Raw genomic sequence first — 7624 nt, 5'->3', positions numbered from 1 at the left:
TGTTATTATTATGTAAGATTTATTAAAGTCTGTAAAAAAACTAGAAAATAAACAGGATGCATCAATTTACAAGTTGAAGCCATTAACGAGTACCAAAGATCTAACTCAGTCTCAAATAATCAATAATACTTTTCTATACTTTTTAAGATGTTGGAAAAGACCAAATTTATAACAAAAAAACAAAAATATTCAAACGTATTTAATAATAATTAAATAAAAGAAAACATTATTTTTATAGTTGATAGCCTTTCAAAAGTCTGACAGTTTTATTAATTAATTTATTGATATTTATCTGAAAAATAAGCATATATTAATTTTTAAATCAATGGAATGGAATATTTTTAGCATTAAAACAATCGATAGAAATCGGACTTTTTAATAAAGATTTTCTAAGAAAAGCATAATAGGCATTTACCTGTAATTTGGCCTAAAAATTATCTTATTGATAATTCCAGAACTTGAAAATCAGTAGAATTTTAGTGATAAGATATTTCTAACAAATTTTTAAGGTTAAGCTATTTTTCCAATCAGTCTACTTCGAACCATCAATTAACAGCCATTCTAGTAAACATGTTGAACAAGAAACATTCTTCTTCTTGAACAACGTCAAAGCAGTCTCCTTCAACAAGAAAATCTTGAACAAAAAATATTGCATAGATTTGCCATTCTCTTCTTCAATGTAACCAAATTAATTCCATTTTTAAAATTCTTTTTAAAAAAAATTTTAATACTTAGGTTACTTTTAAATTAAGACGACTTCACCTAAACCAAGGGCGCAAAACATGCGGTTGTCATCTGATTTTGGCTTACTCAAAATATTTATAAATTCATTAACGTTATTTTAATTTAAATTCGGATAATATATTTGAGTTTAATATAGTATTGTATTGTTCAGTTTGTGCAAAACATTTGTTGTTTGTCTTTAAGACTACATTTTTGCTATAATACTGCAATCTGTTTAAAAAGAATATAAACTTAATGTGATCCTATCTAATCTAATCCTAATCTTAAAAAAATTATAAATTTTACATTATTAATTTACATTATTTATTCTAACATTTAATGATAATTTATTAAATTTAGAATTTATGTTATGACTCCAATGAAGTCAAAACGCTGCAGTCTTTGTTTTTTGAGCAGTTAAGACAGTAAAAATTCCGATACCAGAAAAAAATATATTGAGATTCGAGAATTCTTGGAATTTCAAGCAAAGAATATATTTGCAATGTCGTGTCAAATAACAGTATTTTAATATGTGGGTCTATGTCTGATTTGGCAAAGACGGAACATGGATTTTTCTTATCTTATGTAAATAAAACAGAGATATTCATATCTTATCTTATTCAAAATGAGTAAAATTGGTTAAAGATTCGATAATAATAAGAATTTAAAATAAACTTAAATTTGAAAAGTCTCCAATATTTTTTCTATATACTAAATTCATTAAAGACAACATCTGATTATAAAAAATTAATAAAATATTAGATGAATAATTATAACAAATAAATTTATAAATTAAAAAAAAAAAAAAAACTTTTATGTAATGGGAAACAGATGGAAAATAAGTAAATAAATAAAATTTATTTTCCTTATTTTAATAACGTAGCCAATAAATTAATATACAGTAAACGTAAATACAACTACTTTAAAAACAATTTAATGCTGTATTATTTTAATAAATGCAAAGTTTGTCAGAACACTTGTTATCATTCCTTAAAGTTTTTCGAAATATTTCAAAATATTTTCCCAAAAGTATGTATTCACATTTCTTATCTCGGTCAACTGAATCATTATTAAATACATTCAAAATATTATAATTATCTAATTACGATCTAAGTTATTCGTCACTTAAACAAAATGTATAGTTTGAAGTACTCCCATTTTAAAATAAATTGCTGTAAACATGTAATAAAATTGAATTGAATTTTAATGCATGGATGCAACAATAAAAGCATATAAGCAGACTGATCGAAAGGGAAGCTGGGAATTTTTACCCGGACTAGAGAAGACTTAGAGGTCCATAACACTTTTTATCCTATAGAGTTATCTTTACTAACATAAAAAAAATTCTTTAACTGTTTTTTTTTATTAATAAAGAAACATTCTACGTATTTCATTTGTTCAAAACGTAGGACCCACACTACTCTCGGACTCCATATAAGTTATCGATGTCACTACATATAGCAATCAAAATAACTATCTTGTAATAATAACTAGAAAGAAATGAAACTCAATAATTAACTTCTTGTAAATCTGCTCATTTTTTTAATTAAATGGAATCACAAGAAAAATATATGTGTAGCAGATGGTGGCTTGGCATTCTGTTCTCAGGGTTGTACTTAATGTTTCGAAATCATGACTAGCGGGGTAAGATCGGCAACTGTTATAATCAAAACAAAAATTTGTTTTTCTTTANTTAACATATATAATAAAAAAATGTATTATAAAATATAAACAAGATAAATCATGCATAATGAAAGTAAATAAAACTAAATAAAATAAATAAAAAATAACATTTGAATACATAATAATTTATTTAATCACAGTTATCAAGAATTATACCATAAAGTTTTATCTCTGACATTAACCAAAATTAAACGTGATTCAATAGTTTTATGACTAGATTAACGGCTGTTGTTCAATCTTAAATTTTTATTAAATATTTCTTTTATCAGATTATAATATTTTAAACTAGATTTACAAGAATATAACATAAACACTAAACTTTAAATTGATTAATGTAAAATATTTCATTAATCAATTCTCATATTTAATTTCATTATAAGCAAAAAAGTAAGTTAATTATTTAAAACGAATATAAATCTTAAAAATAATAATTTTTAATATTTATAATCTTATAAATAAATATATTATAAATACTTATTGTCAATTCTATAATATTCTATTTAATATATCGTTACACAAATGAAAATAACTTCATGATCGCTTTATTTTCAGCAATATAACGATATGTTTTTTATTAAGAAGTATTTATTTATATAATAAATTTTGATTTTAATTGAGAAGCAAACAGATTTAATAAGTTACTGGCATAAAAAAATCTTTAATAATGTTTCGTACATTTAACAAAATTAATAAATTAATTTTTCTACCTACAGTATATAAATATACTGTAGGCGCATATGTATCACTAATATTTGTAACTTAAATTATAATTTATTGATGTGAAATTAAAATTAATTAATTACTACTGTATCATTATTAAAATTCCTATATTTTTATTGAATATTTTGAAAACAAGATTTATTAAAGTCTGTAAAAAAACTAGAAAATAAACAGGATGCATCAATTTACAAGTTGAAGCCATTAACGAGTACCAAAGATCTAACTCAGTCTCAAATAATCAATAATACTTTTCTATACTTTTTAAGATGTTGGAAAAGACCAAATTTATAACAAAAAAACAAAAATATTCAAACGTATTTAATAATAATTAAATAAAAGAAAACATTATTTTTATAGTTGATAGCCTTTCAAAAGTCTGACAGTTTTATTAATTAATTTATTGATATTTATCTGAAAAATAAGCATATATTAATTTTTAAATCAATGGAATGGAATATTTTTAGCATTAAAACAATCGATAGAAATCGGACTTTTTAATAAAGATTTTCTAAGAAAAGCATAATAGGCATTTACCTGTAATTTGGCCTAAAAATTATCTTATTGATAATTCCAGAACTTGAAAATCAGTAGAATTTTAGTGATAAGATATTTCTAACAAATTTTTAAGGTTAAGCTATTTTTCCAATCAGTCTACTTCGAACCATCAATTAACAGCCATTCTAGTAAACATGTTGAACAAGAAACATTCTTCTTCTTGAACAACGTCAAAGCAGTCTCCTTCAACAAGAAAATCTTGAACAAAAAATATTGCATAGATTTGCCATTCTCTTCTTCAATGTAACCAAATTAATTCCATTTCTTTGTATAAAGTAGTTATATTTATTTATTAAACCAGGCGAAACTGATGAAAGAGTAGATTTATTTTAAAATGTAAATAAATTTTAAAAGATTCAGTATATTTATTAGCCTATTAAAATTATTTAAGAATTAAATAAATTTTAGAGAGTAGCCATTAAAGTTTATATTTTGTTCATGCCCAAGAGTAGAAGTTCGTCATTCATTTCTTAAGCTTTTGTAGGAAAATTTCTAATGGTTTCTTTTCTCAATATAATATAGTCTTTTTTTGGTTAGATAACAAATTCAGTGTATTTCCACACTGTTATAAAATCATAAATTGATTAAAATTCCATAAATAAAACAATAGTCTATTTGGAATATGTTATAAAAATTGTAAAAAAAATACAATAATAATATTAACAAAACTTTATTGACTGAGAGGGAAATTTATGCCAGTTTATTAACTAGTTATGTAAATATTAATACAAAACAATAGAGAAACTAAATAATATAAAGGAAAAAAATTAAAGAATTTATCGAGGGGAAATGAATAAATAAAGTGTATCTATTTTCATTGAAGAAGATAAAAACGAGTTGCAATAAATTTTCATTTGACGACTTTAAAAATATTTTAAAAATTAATCTCTGTATATTTTAATGGTGAAATGTGCAACAATTTATTTATTTTAAAATCAAATAAATAGAAAAAATACGAAATTTTCCTGTACAGTATTAAGTTTTGTTATCAGCTATAAACTTTGAATTAATAAACGCATTCTTTTTGTCAGAATAGTGTACACTTTTACATAAATTTGACGTCATTCCTATTACTTTTTGTATTGGATAAAGTGTAAAATGACGTCAAATTGACATAAAAGTGTGCATTACTCTGACAAAACGAATGCACCCCTAAAATTTGTTTAAAACTTCAGAATATACGTTGTTATAAAATTCATATCATACTGTTGTTAATTTGGTTTGTAGTGTATATAAAATACATATATACAAGGTATATTAGGAAGAAAAATAAATACTTTGGGATATTCCTCGCTTCAAGAGGAATAAAAGTATCCATGAAAATTCGTGTCCGGAAATGAACTGTTTCCTAGAAAAGTATACAATCGTCAGTAGAAATACCGAGATCTTTTTCATAGATCCTGCTCTGCAGAACGTGGGGCTGAATGAAGGATGAGGTATAGAGAAAAACAGGCTTCCGTGATCAATTTATTGTCCGGATAAGAAATGTTGCCGCAGTTATTAAAGAGAACTGGGGGTTAACTTCGAAGAAGTACAGTACATACGGTGCACTATAGCGTGCTCAAAATGTATCAATGCTAAGAGAGCTAATTTTAGAACCTTCTCTAATGGCATTACTCCATCTTGTCAGTCATGGATCATAATCAGGTGCGACGGATGTGCGATATACCGATGGATCGATACACCGATTAAGTGCGAGAATAGATGTTACATTAACACTTGACATGTCAAATTGTGAAACACCGTTGTATCTTCGTTAATACTAATAAATCATCATACGTTCATACAGATTTTTCATGTAGTATCCCCACAGATTCACTTTCTGAAGTATTTATCTGTATAAATTCATTGTTATATATTTATAACTAATCTTATACAACGCATTCTTGTTAATCCAGCTTTTCAATTATCCGACATATTTCCCAGTGTGATCGCTTATGCGCTTCCGTTTCTGTAAAAATGTTAGTCATGCCACAGATTCTATTTTCCTATTTATTCGGGTTTCATTAACTGTGTGTATACAGAATTGCATGTCAGCGTGCTTTATTATTTGCCCGTCTGCTTAATGATCAGACTGAAGTGCGACAGATCACGTCATTCATTGCCTTTGGATAGGCTTTAGGTCTATAGTCTCAGTAATCCGTCACTTTCGCTAATCTGATACTCGTCTATGTACGAAATTACTGAATTAGCAAGTCTAGTATAGGGATGGGTAGACTTTTGTAGGATAAGGACTTCCTATTATATACTCCAAGTCACGCGGTCACCTAACGACTAAAAACAAACTAGCCTCAATAATAATAATTACAACTTTTTAAAACTTACTCCAAAATTTGCTCGCGTCATCGATGCATCGCGATCGACGTCTTGCCCATGCTTCGTCTAGTATAATATGTTGAGACTGCTTCACAATTTTTTAAAGGTTTATTTAGTTTTTTATCAATAATACTACTAATAATATTATTAGAAACTGACACGATTACAAGAAATTCTCTAATTAACAAACTTGAGGAGACCAAATTTGAATATTTGATATAATTCCATATATGGAAAATAACAAAAAAATGATCGGTAACGATTTTACAAGTATAAAATGCACTTATAACTTTTTGTTAACATAAAACATATAGAGCAAATAACGTAAAATATGATATTGATTGTGATATTTAGTGTGCAGCACCACAGAAAACAATATAAAATATTAGTGTTTGTGTTTTGAGGTTTGAGTTTTTATAACAAATATTTTTCATATGTCTTTTAGCGCATCTTCATGACTATCGGAAATGAATCCAACGTTCAGAAAACACTTACTGTTAACGCTGCTGTTAATATAATCCTATAAACACACGGAAATTATCAACCGAAAGTGATGACATAAAAACTACCACAAATTTTCTCTAAAAGTAGCCCAATTGTTCCGTGTCTACTGACATCATCCGTAATTGTTTAAGACAGCAATGCTCGTAGTTGTCCTCAATCTTTCCTCAAACGAATATTTTCGACATAGTCTGACAGTGACCAGAATTCCAAAAAAGAGAATTTTACCAGAAAGATTTTGACATGCTTTTTATGCGGCGTAATAAATCCCATATTTGTATACTGCATTTACGGGGATTATCAGTTTTTCGATATAGGAAGAATTCAAAATTAAATACTTTCCTATAGCTTCATCGGTTTCTATTAAGTTCTAATAAGAAGTTCTTCTATACTCTTAGCTATGATAAAAACAATTTAATTTTATAAATTCCTCTTTTATTGAAAAAATAATTTTAGTCATTTAATGTTGAGAATGAATAAGAAATGCGCGGAGACGAATTTAATTAAATTTTTAAGGTAATTGTACTATGATAAGACCACACCTAAGATATTTTACCTCCATACCAGACATATTAATATATTTTATTCATGTTAAGCATTTAATGTTAATATATTTCTCTATGAAAATAACCTTTTAATGATAGTATAATTTAATTTTTTATAATAACTAATTTTAAAAATATTTTTATTAAGAGAATTGTAAATTATTTTTTGTCTAGTATAAATTATTCATCTAAAATTCTCTGAATGTAAAATTGGCATCCTTTATGAATTTACAATTCATTTTTAGTCCTAAATTAACGATTTAACAACTCAAAGCATGCTCTTTTTCATTCTATCAAATAAACTCTTGAAATAGTTTATCATTTCTGAAATCAAAATGTTTTTATAAAACTTTATTTTCTTTTAATTCTTTATCAACAGCACTTTATTAAAACGATTTAAATGAGACTTACGTAGACATTGTTAAGAAATTTAGTATTTAGTTTAAAATATTTTGTTATACATATTACCTGCTAGTATGTTAGATTATTTATAATTTTAATGACTTTAAGATGCAATATATACTGTATATATCACATATTTAATTCCATTTTTAAAATATTTCTATAATATAATAATATAA

This window comes from Centruroides sculpturatus, unplaced genomic scaffold, assembly GCF_000671375.1.
Source record: "Centruroides sculpturatus isolate CEXI.00-Female unplaced genomic scaffold, Cexi_2.0 scaffold195, whole genome shotgun sequence".
In the NCBI taxonomy this organism is placed as follows: domain Eukaryota; kingdom Metazoa; phylum Arthropoda; class Arachnida; order Scorpiones; family Buthidae; genus Centruroides; species Centruroides sculpturatus.
This window is presented reverse-complemented; position numbering follows the sequence as displayed.